We start from the raw sequence: 17,049 nt of genomic DNA, 5'->3' as shown, positions 1-17,049 counted from the left end.
TTTCTACAACTGTCAGAAGAAAGAAGATGGAGACGTCAACCATTTGCTGTTTTCCTGCAGTTTTTTCGATGCACTGCAATACCGGTTACTGGAAAACGTTGTAAAACTGACGGTATCCCATCACCAAAGCACTCCGTCATCAGGCCACATGTGGCCCACCGGGACCAACCGACCGCCGTGTCATCCTCAGTGGAGGATGCGGATAGGAGGGGCGTGTGGACAGCACACCGCTCTCCCGGTCGTTTTCTTTGACCGGAGCCGCTACCATTCGGTCGAGTAGCTCCTCAATTGGCATCACAAGGCTGAGTGCACCCCGAAAAATGACAACAGCGCATGGCCGCCCGGATGGTCACCCATCCAAGTGCCTGCCACGCCCGACAGCGCTTAACTTCGGTGATCTTACAGGAACCGGTGTATCCACTGCGGCAAGGCCGTTGCCTTGTCACATCACCCGCTCCTGTTTTATTGTGACATAAGAATCCTGTAATACAAAATGCACTTTTTTTGTTTTATACAAGACTAGCTTAGCGTCCACTGCTTCGCTCGCGAAGACTATATGGTCTACACACTTTTTTTTGTTTTCCTTTAATCGAATTCTTATGTTGCCTTATCCCATCACCCGCTCCTGTTTTACTGTGACATAAGAATCCTGATACAAAATACACTTTTTTTGTTTTATACAAGACTAGCTTAGCGTCCGCTGCTTCGCTCGCGAAGACTATATGGTCTACACACTTTTTTTTGTTTTCCTTTAATCGAATTCTTATGTTCTTCACAAATGACAACACCTAAATGTTTCACACTAATTACGGCCATTGTCTTTTCCGAATGTACTTCTGACAAAAAACCAAACCCGCGACTGGAGTCCAAGGTTTTCATTAAACATATCTTTTGCGTTCTTGTGGTCATATTTCCGTAGAATCTTTCATCCCGTAACACTTTTTTCATAGATTTAGCTGTAATTTTTTAAATATAACGACACACTTTCTTCAAAATTTTCATCCCGTGTTTCATTCCCTTTGGGCTAAATTTCCTAAAACATTGAAACGCTTTTTTAAAATTTATAACGGGCAAGCCATATCCAAATGTTCGTGGATTTAGCTATGAAAATGCTTTCATATTGTAATACTTTCAAAAAACTTGACATCTCATTTTCACTACCTTAGGTGGTTAAATTTCCAAAAACAATGAACACGTATTTTTTTTTAATTTCTAGCCGAATACCAATTTTCATAGATTTAGCTTTAAAATGGTTTCACAATGAAATATTTTCATATAACATTTCAGCACTTATTTCACCATTTTAGGGTTTTAATTCTCAAAACCACCTAAAAGAGTTTTCTTATTTCTAACAGGAAAGCCAGAAAACAAATTTTCATAGATTTATCTTCAGAAGTACTTGCATACTGAAACATTTCCATAAAAACTTTCATCCCTATAGTGGCTGAATTTCCAGAAACAGTGAAACACATATTTTTTTATTTCTAACACAGAATTAAATACAAATTTTCACAGGTTGAGGTTTAAAAATGGTTTCATAATGACGTATTTCGTAAAATAATTTCATCTCATGTTTCACCCTCTTAGTGGTTGAAATTCCGAGAACACCCAAAGATGTAATTTTTTATTTGCAGCCGGGAAGTCGAATATCAATTTTCAAGGATGTAGCTTAAAAAATAATTTACTAGTTCTTTAATAATAACTTATTTTCAAAATACAAAATATACTTTCACATACTATTTCATCCCAATAGGAGTTAAACTTACAGAAATGGTGAAACGAGTATTTCTTTATTTCAGACCGACAAACCAGATGCCAATTCCCCGTAGGTCTAGCTTCAAAATTGCTGTAATAGCAACGTATTTTCAAAAAACCTCTCCTCCCATATTTCACCCCCTTAGGAGTGTAACTTCGAAAAATCACTTCTTAAACGACGTCTGTTGTATAAGATCAATGCCCTCCTTAAGGGTTTGGGCTGGCCAGTGGTGAATCAGTCAGCACATCGCGTTATACGAGTATATACATCGCCTTGTGTATACATCGCCTTGTATATATGTAGATGGTAACCTGTCTATATGAAATTTTGTGTTATGTCTGTGGGTGCGCCGGCCGCGGTGGTCTAGCGGTTCTACCCACTCAGTCCGGAACCGCGCGACTGCTACGGTCGCAGGTTCGAATCTTGCCTCGGGCATGGATGTGTGTGATGTCCTTAGGTTAGTTAGGTTTAAGTAGTTCTAAGTTCTAGGGGACTGATGACCACAGATGTCAAGTCCCATAGTGCTGAGAGCCATTTGAACCATTTTTTTTTCTGTGGGTGAACTAACTCTCGTATGTCCAGGTGTATGGTTCCCAATGTCTCTTAATCTTATTTCCTATTTTGTCTCAAGTTAATAAGCGAAGTTCCTTAGCAGTGTTTATTCTTCCTATGTAAAGTGCTTTTAAATCGTTGTTCAAATAGTCACTATGATTTCTCCGTAAATATGTTCTGTATCTGTACCACGCTGTTGGTCCAATAAACCGAAGCCAAATAAAAAAACCTTAGTCCGCCTTCCTTCCTTCCAACTTTTAACGCGTCATGGGGATCTCAGTACATCGTAGTTTCAGCAGTCTATTTACCAGGACACCCCAGACAGTTTGTGAAACTAGAGCACATAGTGCACAGTCTAGCGTGTGAACAACTAGCTACGACGTGTTTTCTACTTTTATATCAGAAAATTACGCTTTTCCTACCACTCGTACTCGTTTTCCTACTTGCATTTAATGCAGCCAGTTACAGCTGATATGAGAGCAGAGAGCTGGAAGAGACATTAAAACGGTAGATGTCGAATATAGAAGCGGGGCGTGACAGACAAAGCAACAAGAAGGTCTAATTTCCCTCGAAGGACGTCGGTCAAGTAGTCAGAGCTCCCGAAATCCCCAGCAGCAGGCTCCTCGCTGACCGGCGGGTCGGTTCGACCCTCGCCGGGGTCCGCCGTCGGCTCCTCGTGGCAGTCTGAAACTCGGCAACGAAGCAGCCGACAGCGGTCCACGGCTTGGGCGGTCCTCAGGGTCACCGCTGGAGCTGCAGCGAGCACACCGTGGTATGGCGCCGCGGCAGCGGTCTCCGTAGTCGTGTGTCGCTCTCTTTCCTGTGGAACATGGGATTAGACTAGACACGTTAGATGAGAAGTACATTCCGTTCAAATAGGTCTGTAGTGAGGAGATCCTCAAGGATGTAGAACGTGTCAGAAAAACAAGAACACACAATAAATATTTGCAAAGAAAAAACAAATATTTTAATGTACCTTCCACGGACCCCAAGTGAATTGGTGCTCACTGATCTGGAATACGTCAACAAAAACTAAAAGGTGATAGATAACTTGTCACAAAACATGTAAATGTTCAATAAGCCCCGGTCTATATGATAATTCTTATGCTATTAAAGGCAAGCATCATCAAATAGAAAAATCATTTTACAGCACTTACATACAATGATCGCATTACTGCATACAATTTGTACAAATGTCAGACTGTTCTAAGCCGGCCACTGTGGTCGGGTGATTCTAGGCTCTTCAGTCCGGAACCGCGCTTCTGCTACGATCGCACGTTTGAATCCTGCCTCAGGCATTGATGTGTGTGATGTCCTTACGGTAGTTAGGTTCAAGTAGTTCTAAGTCTAGGGGACTGATGTCCTCAGATGTTAATGCCTATAGTGCCTAGAGCCATTTGAACCATTCGATCAGATTGTACTAAGACTTGCAGTAGTTGATATTATCAGTAAAATGTAAACATCAGTCGGTTCTACTAAGAAATTCATCAATGGATTGGAAGGAATTGGCCCCCAGTAAATCGTTTAGGCTGGTCTTAAAATGAAATCTATTGCTGGAAAGATATTGAAGATTTGTCTTCCTGAATAATGGATGCCTTTCTGTACAAAAATACAGGGTGTTTCAAAAATGACCGGTATATTTGAAACGGCAATAAAAACTAAACGAGCAGCGACAGAAATACACCGTTTGTTGCAATATGCTTGGGACAACAGTACATTTTCAGCCTGGCAAACTTTCGAAATTACAGTAGTTACAATTTTCAACAACAGATGGCGCTGCAAGTGATGTGAAAGATATAGAAGACAACGCAGTCTGTGGGTGCGCCATTCTGTACGTCGTCTTTCTGCTGTAAGCGTGTGCTGTTCACAACGTGCAAGTGTGCTGTGGACAACATGGTTTATTCCTTAGAACAGAGGATTTTTCTGGTGTTGGAATTCCACCGCCTAGAACACAGTGTTGTTGCAACAAGACGAAGTTTTCAACGGAGGTTTAATGTAACCAAAGGACCGAAAAGCGATACAATAAAGGATCTGTTTGAAAAATTTCAACGGACTGGGAACGTGACGGATGAACGTGCTGGAAAGGTAGGGCGACCGCGTACGGCAACCACAGAGGGCAACGCGCAGCTAGTGCACCAGGTGATCCAACAGCGGCCTCGGGTTTCCGTTCGCCGTGTTGCAGCTGCGGTCCAAATGACGCCAACGTCCACGTATCGTCTCATGCACCAGAGTTTACACCTCTATCCATACAAAATTCAAACGCGGCAACCCCTCAGCGCCGCTACCATTGCTGCACGAGAGACATTCGCTAACGATATAGTGCACAGGATTGATGATGGCGATATGCATGTGGGCAGCATTTCGTTTACTGACGAAGCTTATTTTTACCTGAACAGCTTCGTCAATAAACAGAACTGGCGCATATGGGGAACCGAAAAGCCCCATGTTGCAGTCCTATCGTCCCTGCATCCTCAAAAAGTACTGGTCTGGGACGCCATTTCTTCCAAAGGAATCATTGGCCCATTTTTCAGATCCGAAACGATTACTGCATCACGCTATCTGGACATTCTTCGTGAATTTGTGGCGGTACAAACTGCCTTAGACGACACTGCGAACCCCTCGTGGTTTATGCAAGATGGTGCCCGGCCACATCGCACTTCCGACGTCTTTAATTTCCTGAATGAATATTTCGATGATCGTGTGATTGCTTTGGGCTATCCGAAACATACAGGAGGCGGCGTGGATTGGCCTCCTTATTCGCCAGACATGAACCCCTGTGACTTCTTTCTGTGGGGACACTTGAAAGACCAGGTGTACCGCCAGAATCCAGAAACAATTGAACAGCTGAAGGAGTACATCTCATCTGCATGTGAAGCCATTCCGCCAGACACGTTGTCAAAGGTTTCGGGTAATTTCATTCAGAGACTACGCCAATTATTGGTAAGCATGGTGGATATGTGGAAAATATCGTACTATAGAGTTTCCCAGACCGCAGCGCCGTCTGTTGTTGACAATTGTAACTACTGTAATTTCGAAAGTTTGACTGCCGGAAAATGTACTGTTGTCCCAAGCATATTGCAACAAATGGTGTATTTCTATCGCTGCTCGTTTAGTTTGTATTGCCGTTTCAAATATACCGGTCATTTTTGAAACACCCTGTAAGTCATTGTTAATTTTTATGAAGTTTTTTTTATGTCTAATATTGATTCCCTCAAGTGAGCTGTTGGTTTGAATTAGGGGTATGTTTTACTCATAAGTGTCATTAAGGAATAATTATATTAGGGAGCAGTAGTTTATATAACTTGTTCCCTCAACGTACCTCTGCAGGATACCTTAAGTTCACATCACAAATAACTTTCATTACTCGGAAATCTTTAACTTGGCTCAATGAGTTACCCCGAAAATAATCGATGATGTCATTAAGCAATGAAAATAAGCTTAGTGTGATAGCTTTTTTATTTTTATATTAGCTATGGCTGATAACATTCGCCATGAAAATGAAGATTTATTTATGCGCTTCAGCTGTTCTGCAGGATGCCCCTGCCAGTTTTATTATCAAACCATAATTCCAAGAATTTTACACTGTTAACTTCTTCTCTCTGTCTGTCGTCATATTTTGTGGGTACACTGGCGGGAATCCTTTTACATGTAGTTGGACCCGGATATTAGTATTATGAAAATTTTATTAATTGATCTCTCTAAGACTTCACTTTATTTGATATTTACTGCAATGTTTCTATCATCTACAAACGAAAAAAAATTGGCATATGGTAATGTTAAAGATGAAATGTCATTGATATCCACAATAAATAATAAGAGCCCTAAAATAGAACTCTGTGGGACACCACACGTAATTAATCTGTACTTGGATCCTTCGTGATAGATTAATAAATGTCTCTTTCCTAATCACACCCTTTGTTTCCCGTCAGACGCAGGATCTGAAATACAAATAGCTGTCTGAGGATAAACTAATACGAGGGTTGACTGAAAAGTAATGCCTCCACCTTCGTAACTCTTTCAACATTTGGCAGCATGGGTGTTCGGCAGGTACTGGCTTGTTCCGTAGCCTCTTCTCTACAGCTCCAGTTGGCGGGAAGCCTTAGCATTGAACGGATGTGTTGTTACAGTGTAAAGTATGGAACCGTGCGCAGACGGCCGATCAATGCCATTTAAGTAACGTACAGTCATTAAATTCTTGACAGCAGAAGGAGTCACTCCAAAGGAGATTCATCAGAGCACGAAAGAAGTTTATGGTGATTGAGTTGGTGTTAGTATTGTGCGTCATTGGGCGAGTAAGTTTGTAGATGTTGAGGCGGGAACATCTGACCTGCGTGATGAACCAAGAACTGGATGTCCTGTGACAGCAACCACCGAGTTTCACAAGCAAAATGTTGACTGATTGATTTAGGGCGATCGTCGTATCACTCAGAGAGAAATTGCAAGAACAATCGGCATTTCACAAGAACGTTTGGGTCACATTTTTGCTTTGCTTTCCTATCGGAAGATTCCTGAAATGAAAGCGCACAGACTTGAAATTTGGCAGGAACTCCTCCAACATTACGAGAATGAAGGTGACGCCTTTCTCCATTCAGTTGTGACAGGAGACGAAACGTGGGTACCCCATTACGACTCGGAGACGAAACGTCAGTCTATGGAATAGGTACAGAAACACTCGCCCCAGAAAAAAGAAATTCAAGACGCAGCCCTCAGCTGGAAAAATCATGGCCACAGTGTTCTGGGACACAGATGGTGTTATCCATGTTGATTTCCTTGATCGTGGAACAACAATAAAATCAGAGCGTTACATCACAATGCTGCGAACTCTGTAACGACGGCTAACGAGGGTATGGAAGGGAAATGTTTTCCTGCAGCATGACAATGCCAAACCACACAGTTCACGTGCCACATCAGCAGAACTTCAGAGACTGAACCTCACCACGGTACACCATCCTCCATACAGTCCAGATTTACCACCGTCTGTCTCCAATCTGCTCCCGATAATGAAAGACGATCTGCGAGGACATAATTACGCTCCCGATGAAGACATTGAGAGAACTGTGAGACTGTGGTTGCAGAAAGAGAGTGTCGGCTTCTTCCGTGACGGCTTCATAAAACTTGTTCGTCGTTGGCAGAAATGTATCGAATTGGCTGGCGATGATGTGGAAAAGTGAATATTGGTAATTAAAGATTATTTCTGCGTTTAATTTATTAAAATATTCTCATCCAAACCCAATTAACGAAGGTGGAGGCATTACTTTTCATGCAACCCTCGTGATAAAAGAAAATAAACCGTTTTTCACAGGCTAGACATATCGACTGAGGGGACACTACGTCACCATTTTGTAATTATTCATACAATGAGAATTTTCACGGCCGAGGTGAGAGGTCATGATCAGGAGCCCCTCGATCGTTTGTTGTAGATGCCGCTTTACCTCCGAAGATTTGTCCCACAATCGGAGACAAAATGCCAGAGAACAGACTCACATACTGGCCTGGCCACGGTCTCCCAGCCCGGACGCTTCAACTGAACGTGCTGCAATTCCTTTTGATGTTATACATGTCAGTCTGATGAATCGATAGAAGAAAAAATGGGAGTCGATGTGGAAGGCATAGAGAATCAAATGTTAGTGTTCGACAGACCACTGGAACACATGCGACGTATTAAAACAAGTAGATAGAAAGCATTCCCTGAGGATTTCAAACATTAAGAAGTGGTTTTAACAAAACTGTTATTCAAGCTGGTTTGTAGAATCTATAATTTCGGAAATACAGCATCAAATTTGTTGATGACACTGATACCATTGGTGAAAGAGAGAAAAATTTGCAGCACGTGTACAGTGGAACGAACAATTCACTGAGCACATAATACGCATTGCAGTGGCAAAGAAAAACGATAGTAATGACTATCTGATATGACACAAGTGATAAAATTCACATAAAAATTCAGGACGACAAAGCAGGCGAAGCCAAGGCATTCTTCAACCTTCGAAACATCATAACACACAACGGATGAAGCAAGGACATGAAAAGCAGATTATCACATGCAATTAGTGCATGTGACTGTATCTTTAGAGCACAACACTATCCAAATGATTCACGCACTGTTTAAAAAATAAAAAAAATAAAGCGAGTCGGAGCGTTTGGAAAGAGGTGCCACGGAAGGACGTTGAAAATTAGGTTCTCATAGGATAAGCAATGAGGATATTTTCTGCACAATCGGCAAAGAAAGGAACGACAAGAAGGGATATCTACATCTACATCCACATGGACACTCTGTAAATCACACTTATTGGCCTGGCAGAGGGTTCATCGAAACACCTTCACAGCAGTTCTCTATTATTCCATTCTCGAACAGAACGAGAAAAAAACGAACACCTACTCATATATCTTTCCGTGCGAACTCTGAATTCCCTTAATTACTTATGATGATCCTTTCTCCTTATGTAGTTCGGCGTCAACGAAATATTTTTGCATTCGGAGGCGAAAGCTGGTGACTGAAATTTCGCGAGAAGATCCCGTCGCAACGTATTTGTTTCAATATTGTCCAACCCAAATCCTATATCATGTCCTTGACACTTTCTCCCCTATTTCGGGATAGTACAAAACATGCTGCTATTCTTTGAACTTTCTCTATGTACTCTGTTAATCCTATCTGGTTGGGACCCCAAACCGCGCAATAGAACTCCAAAAGAGGACGGACAAGTCTGGTGTTGGCAGTTTCTGTAGTAAATCTACTACATTCTCTAAGTGTGCTGACAACTAAACGCAGTCTTTGGTTCGCCTTCCCCACCTTTCCTGTGCGTTCTTTCCCATTTACATTGTTCGGAATTGTTATTACTAGATACTTAGCTGAATTTATGTCCTTTACGTTTGACTGATTTATCGTGTAACCGAAGTTTAACTGATTCCTTTTAGCACTCGACTGGATGACCTGACACTTTACGTTGTTTACAATCAATTGCCAATTTACGCACCATCCACATATCTTTCCTAAATCGTTTTGCAATTTGTTTTAATCTTCTGATGGGCTTACTAGACGATAAACAACAGCATCATCTGCAGACAACCTAAGACGGCTGCACAGATTGTCTCCTAAATCGTTTAGATAGATAAGGAACATCACTTGGGCCTGTAACACCACCTTGGCGAACGCCAGGAATCACTTCTGTTTTAATCGATGACCTTCCGTCACTAAGTACTAACTGTGACCTCTCTGGCAGGAAACCATGAATCTAGAAACATAACTGAGACGGTATTCGATAAACACGCCATTTTACTACAAGCCACTTGTGTGCTGCAGTGTCATTAACGAAAATCTAGAAATATGGAATCAATTTGAAATCCCTTGTCAACAGCACTCAACACTTCGTGTGTGTAAAGAGCTAGTTGTGTTTCTCAACAACTATGTTTTCTGAATCCATGTTGACTGTGCGTCAATAGACCGCTCTCTTCTAGGTAATTCATAATGTTCGAACACAGTATATGTTCCAAAATCCTGCTGCATATCGACGTTAATGTGGATTACTCCCACTACCTTTCTTGAATATTGGTGTGACATATGCAACTTTCCAGTATTTGGGCACGGATCTTAAGTCGAGCGAGCGGTTGTATTTGATTGTTAAGTATGGAGCATACTCTGAAAGGGACGTAATTGGTGTACAGTGTCAAGGCTTGCTTTTATTAAGTGATTTAAGTTGCTTCACTATCTAAACATTCATGGTGGTGTCTGTTTGTTCTATATCGTGTCTCCCTACCACTTTCGCGCAACGACGCTCTGAGCGTGTTTTTTAGGGAATTAACTAGTTTGAACATGGGACCTGTTGCTGGTAAGGAGACGCCAGACCACACATGACATGTAGAATTCAGAAGAGTTCAGTGAGACTGGCGATGATATAACCAAATAATGATCTCAGCGTCAGCTCCACTTCACTCCCTGTAAAAGAATCTTAATACTAACTAAATTTAGTGGAAGGGGTTCAAGGCATTCCTATTTTTAGTTAGCTGGTAAAATAACGTCGAAAAAGCAGTTAAATTTACCATTGGAAGTTTTATTCTACTCACAAAACATCGTTTATACATTGCACTATTGCTAAAAGGAAATGTTTTAATACAGGATGGTAAAAACCAACTGCGTTCAAAAAACGAATATTCCCTGAGTGGGTTTCCAAGTTCTACAATGGATCGAAGGATGACCTATGCCATATTACATCTATAATCTAGGTTTAAATTAAGTTTCACAAAAGAGAAAACTATCAAAATGGTCTACAGTGACCCTCAATTATCTTTAATTACTTATCTCACTTGTCGTAAATTACAGTGGCTGATGTGGCTTCTCAATAACTATATAAAAGAAAAATCATCGCGTTTCAGATCTTTTCTTCAAGTGGCAAATGTGAACACCATGAGTTTTAATTAACGATCAACACTAGTATTACGAAAAATAACAGATGAGACTTCTGCAGTTCTGAGTGAAGCTTTATGCGCTCAAAAATGCGGCATCGCGTGCGTTCATTACCTTGTCGGTGTTTAGGCAGCGTCAGGGCAGCGGCGGGTAGCACAGCTCCGCTCACCTCGCCATCTCGGAACTAACTCTCTCCTAACTTCTCCTTACTACAATTTACCGAAGTTGGTTTAAAAAAAAACTATCTGGCTGTGTTTCCATCTGACCAATCAGGGTCTCAACGTTAACCTTAAGCTCCGCCTACAAAGATTCTGTCTATCCAATGTGAAACGTTATACTTTTCGTGGTGGGGCAATGTTTTTAAAGTTTGCAACGTAACAGAAACGCTAAAAAGTCTCACGCTAAAACGTGCGGGTGGTGTGGTCCTTTTAGCGTTATAGTAAGATCTGTACTGTTCTTTTGGAGGGCTCTATCTTTTAACATGGGCTGGGGAGTGATCCTAATGTAACAGACACGTGAAAAGGCTCACGCTAAGACTTGCGGGTGGTAGTGGCCCTTTTTGTGTTATCGTAAGATCTATACTGTTTTTCTGGAGGGCTCTAGCTTTTAACATGGGCTGGGGGGTGGTCCTTGACGTACCTGAGACGCGAAAAAGTCTCACGCTAAAACGTGCGGGTGGTGAGCCCTAGTGGTTAGCTGGCGACGTGGGTGTCCAGCCCCTCCCTTATCTTAGGGCCTTCTAGCTTAACACGGTTCTGCTCTCGGCTTCTGTCCTCGTTTTTCCCCTCGGAACTGCGTCTGCCTCACGGTGGGAAGGTACGACATGCATTTAGGCATTCTTGTGTTAGTCTGTGGTATTCCATTTGCTCACTCGTTACTCGTATTACTTTGGTTAATTTAATGTCACGATTTATTCGGAGCTATGTGACATACTACTAGATTTGCTTATTATGTCAGTGTTTTCATGGAAGGTGTTGGATTTGCCTGACACCTTACAACTAGTCCGAGGAAATCTAATTCTACGTTAATCATGTTGGCAGCTGTTCTTGATTCGAATTCTGCAATATTTATTTCGTCTTCTTTGATGAAGGAATTTCGGAAGGCTGTGTTTAGTAACTCTGCTTTCGCAGGACTGTCTTCGATACAATTTCCATTTCTATCGTGCAGAAAAGGCATTGATTGTTCCTTGCCGCTAGCACACTTTACATGCGACCACAATTTCTTTGGATTTTCTGCCAGGTTTCGAGCCAAAGTTTAGTTGTGAAACTATTTTAAGCATCTCGCATTGATGTTCTCGCTAAATTTCGTGCTTACGTAAAAGATTTACAGTCTTGGAACTTTTGCGTCCATTTAAATTTGGCATGTATTTTTCGTTGTTTCTAAAACAGTGTTCTGACCCGTTTTGTGTACTAAAGGAGGATCGGCTCTGTCGGTTGTTAATTTATTTGGTATAAATCTCTCTATTCCTGCCGATACCATTTCATTGAATTCAAGCCACATTTGGTCTACCTTCACATTGTTAATTCGGGTGGAGTGGAGATTGTCTTACAGGAAGGCGTTAAGTGAATTTTTATATACCTTTCTGAATAGGTATATCTTTTGTTTATTTTTGAAGGATTTTGGTGTTACAGTATTAAGACTCACTATGACAACCCGGTGTTCATTAATCCCTGTATCCGTTTTGATGCTCGTTATTACCTCAGGATTATTTGTTGCTAAAGGTCGAAGTGTATTTTCACAACCGTTTACTATTCGCGTCCGCTCATGAACTAACTGCTCGAAATAATTTTCAGAGAATGCGTTCAGCACAATCTCGGATGATGTTTCACGCGTATATCAGGCTTTAAACATCATATCGAGGGTAAATTAAACTTACAACCAACTATAATGGTATGAGTCAGGTACGGGCTTGAATTTAAACTCAAGTTTTCTTTGAACCATTCAGAAATTATATCATTTGAGTTGGGAGGATCCCTGCGGACATGGGTGGGTGTGTTTTAGGTTAAGTAGTGTTTAAGATTAGGGACTGATGACCTTAGCAGTTAAGTCCCATAAGATTTCACACACATTTTTTTTTTAATTGGGAGGTCGGTAAAAGGATTAAATTATTCTTTTGTTTTAGAATTTTATTACAGAATTTATGTATTATTTTATCACAGAATAACATGACGTCTGTTACGACATTACAGAATAAGTTCCATGGTACCTCATGTAGAAGAAGAGAGGCTGGAATACATCCAGAAAATAAATAAGGAGACGTGGAGGTTGGCGCAGATGAAGAATATGTGGTGGGCCAGATCAAACATAAAAAAGCCGACTAGTGACAAACAATGTCTTTCATCACTCAAATGTTATAATTATCGCTCTCGACTTGTCAGTAAGTGATCATCAGATAACATATATAAACAGAAAGAGAAGGAGGGATGGAAAAATAAAAGGAAACTAAATTACAAAAAAACTAACTTAATTACTTAACTAATTTAGCTTCGTTGTATTTTACCGTCTCTCCTTAATAAGAAGAATGAGAAGCCTTCTTTCGAGAACCATCAGCTCCTCAGCAAAATTCCTTCGTGGAAACAAAACTCTGTTTGATGCCACACTATACTTTGGCATTTGATGCAGCTGTGTAGGTAGGTTTCGTCTTTCGAACACCCCGAAAATTACCCGACACTGTAACACAACGTTGTTTAATGAGCGAAGTATGACCTCAAAGCGTTTCTGTAGAGAAATGAGTTTTTATAATAATAGAACCTAATACATTACTCTTTTCAGCAGAATCCAATGTAACATTCGGTAAGCACCAAGCAATCTTTATGAAACCATTAATCTTCTCAATGTATTAAATAATTCCTAATAGTCCTATGTGTCTTTCCCAACGTCACTCTTTTGGACAACTTCATGCATCCCGCCACGAGCTTCTCAGTAGTCCTGAACGACTCATCAGATCGCTATAAAATTTAAAGAGACTGATTAGACAAAACGTTATATGCACCTGCTTAACAGTCTGATGGTGTTGGTCAACCTCCACCGCCCAACGATTCTATGTGACATGGATCGAAAAGTCTTTGCCAGGTTTCCGAAGATATGTGGTACCAGATGACCACGCAGAGACTACAGAATTCCCGTAAATTACGGGCCAATGGTTTCCGGGATGGAGCTAGTTTTGTTCTTGGATGTACACTACTGGACATTAAAATTGCTACACCACGAAGATGACGTCCTACAGACGAGAAATTTAACCTACAGGAAGAAGACGCTGTGATATGCAAATGATTAACTTTTCAAAGCATTCACACAAGGCTGGCGCCGGTGGCGACACCTACAATGTATTGACATGAGGAAAGTTTCCAACAGATTTCTCATACACAAACAGAAGTTAACAGGCGTTGCCTGGTGAAACATGGTTGTGATGCCTCCTGTAAGGAGGACAAATGCGCACCACCATGTTTCCGACTTTGATAAACGTCGGATTGTAACCTATCGCGATTGCGGTTTATCTTGCCGCGACATTGCTGCTCGCGTTGGTCGAGATCCAATGACTCTTAGCAGAATATGGAATCAGTGGGTTCAGGAAGGTAATACGGAACGCCGTGCTGGATCCCAAAGGCCTCGTATCACTAACAGTCGAGATGACAGGCATCTTATCCGCATGGGTTTAACGTATCGTGCAGCCACGTCTCGATCCCTGAGTCAACAGATGGGGACATTTGCAAGACAACAACCATCTGTGCGAACAGTTCGACAACACTTGCAGCAGTATGGACTATCAGCTCGGAGACCATGGCTGCGGTTACCCTTGACGCTGCATCACATAACGGAACGCCTGCGATGGTGTACTCAACGACGAACTTGGGTGCACGAATGGCAAAACGTCATTTTTTCGGATGAATCCACGTTCTGTTTACAGCATCATGATGGTCGCATCCGTGTTTGGCGACATCTCGGTAAACGCACATTGGAAGCGTGTATTCGTAATCGCCATACTGGCGTATCACCTGGCGTGATTCTATGGGGTGCCATTGGTTACACATCTTGGTCACCTCTTGTTCGCATTGACGGCACTTTGAACAGTGGACGTAACATTTCATTTGTTACGACCCGTGGCTCTACCCTTCATTTGATCCTTGTGAAACCCTACATTTCAGCAGGATAATGCACGACCGCATGTTGCAGGTCCTGTATGGGCCCTTCTGGATACAGGAAATGTTCGGCTGCTGCCCTGCACAGCACATTCTCCAGATCTATCACCAATTGAAAAGTCTGGTCAATGGTGGCCGAGCAACTGGCTCGTCACAATACGCCATTCACTACACTTGATGAACTGTGGTATCGTGTTGAAGTTGCATGGGCAGCTGCACCTGTACACGCCATCCAAGCTCTGTTTGACTCAATGCTCAGGCGTATCAAGGCCGTTATTACGGCCCGAAGTGAGTGTTCTGGGTACTGATTTCTCAGGATCTATGCACTCAAGTTGCGTGAAAGTATAACCACATGTCAGTTGTAGTATAATACATTTGTGCAATGAATACTCGGTTATCATCTCATCTCTTGGTGTAGCAATTTTAATGGCCAGTAGTGTGTATAGTCAGTTACCGTTGACGATATGAGAGCCATGCGAGTGAAATTAAATCGGTAAATGTCGAATAAAGAAGCGGGATATAACAAACAAAGCTACGAAAAGCTCCACTTTCCTTCGAAGGACGTCCGTTGTCAAGAAAGCGCCGTTTGAAATCTCCAGTGGTCAGGTTCCTCTCTGACCGGCGTGTTGGTTCGGCCACCGCCAGGGTCCGCCGTTGGCTCCTCGTCGCTTTCTGAAACTCGGCGTTGAGGCAGCCAACAGCGGTCCCCGGCGTGGGCGGTCCTCAGGCTCACCGCTGGATCTGGAGCTGGAGCTGGAGCGAGCACACCGTGGTATGGCGCGGCGGACAGCGGCCTCCGTAGTCGTGCGTCGCTCTCTATCCTGTCGAACATTAGATTAGATTACATACGTTAGATGAGAAGAACATTCCGTTCCAGCACGTCCACAGTGAGGAGGTCCTTCGTGATTTAGAGCAAGACAGAAAAACAAAAAAAACACAATAAATATTTACAAATAGATAACAAATATGCTAATGTACCGTCAACAGATCCCGAGTGAAATGGTCCTCATCCACTTGGAATACGTCTACAAAAACTGAAATATATTTTTATCTAAAAGGTAATAAATAACTTATCACAAAACGTGTAAATGTTCAATAACCCGAGGTGTATATGAAAATACTTATTCTATTATTGCCAAGGCAACGGCCTTGCCACAGTAGATACACTGGTTCCCGTCAGATTACGGAAGTTAAGAGCTGTCGAGCGTGGCCGGCACTTGGATGGGCCACCATCCGGGACCCCCTGCGCTGTTGCCATTTTTCGGGGCGCACTCTGCCTCATGAGGCCAATTGAGGATCTACTCGACCGATTAGTAGCGGCTCCGGTCAAAGAAAAGTATCGTAACGACCGGGAGAATGTTTGTGCTGACCACACGCCCCTCCTATCCTCATCCTCTGCTGAGGATGACACGGCTGTCGGATGGTCCCTATAGGCCACTTGTGGCCTGAAGATGGAGTGCTATTATATCCAAGCATCATCAAATAGAAAAATCTTATTGTAGCACTTATTTAGAACAATCGCATTAACTGCGCTCAATTTGTACAGAAGTCAGACTGTGCTAACACTAGAATTATTTGTGTTGTGTACATAGTTCCGCGTAGTCAGCGCGTACACAACTTTCCCACTAGAGCGCGCCCCGCTAAGCACAACAGCGCAGGCGCAGCGCTCGTCCGTCTCCGCACTACGAAATGGCGCTGCCATAGAAACGGACCAAATTCTGCTTCCGCCGATCCACGTATTAATATGTAACGCAGCCAATGAGATTGCTGCTGATGTAGAACCTTTTCTCCTCGCGGATTACACTCGCGCAGTGATAACGCGCCTAATATTCCTGTACACCGCCATGAAGATAAATGTATAGACACTTTTGTCAACTATCAGAGATAAATGTGAGAATAAGATTGACGTAACAATACCAAAGGAACTTCAGATTGTCAATTGTAAATAGCATCCAGGACCAAGTTAAGCAATTTTATGCTTGTTATTATTTTAATAAATGTGTGTGAAACTTATTCAAGTTCTGTTTAAAGTTGGTCACCGTCAATCTCCTACTGTAAGTGTGCAAGTGGCATTTGTATCGTCAGAAGATAAACATGCCCCGATAAGACCACGAGACATATTGCTGACACTCGCCTACTTCGTTAGAGTGACAAGTCAAATAACCTGATGGTGTATGTACTTAAGGTCTTACAGTACACAC

The 17,049-nt window shown here is 42.2% G+C and overlaps 1 pseudogene; it reads right to left on the bottom strand.

The window, feature by feature from the left end:
- Positions 1 to 321: 321 nt before the first annotated feature.
- On the bottom strand, positions 322 to 439 carry LOC126274337 (5S ribosomal RNA; annotated as a pseudogene).
- Between the last annotated feature and the right edge of the window lie 16,610 nt (positions 440 to 17,049).

The sequence above is a fragment of the Schistocerca gregaria genome, chromosome 5 (assembly GCF_023897955.1).
Source record: "Schistocerca gregaria isolate iqSchGreg1 chromosome 5, iqSchGreg1.2, whole genome shotgun sequence".
NCBI lineage: Eukaryota > Metazoa > Arthropoda > Insecta > Orthoptera > Acrididae > Schistocerca > Schistocerca gregaria.
The sequence above is the reverse complement of the archived record's forward strand: the minus strand, read 5'-3'. Positions and strand labels throughout refer to the sequence as shown.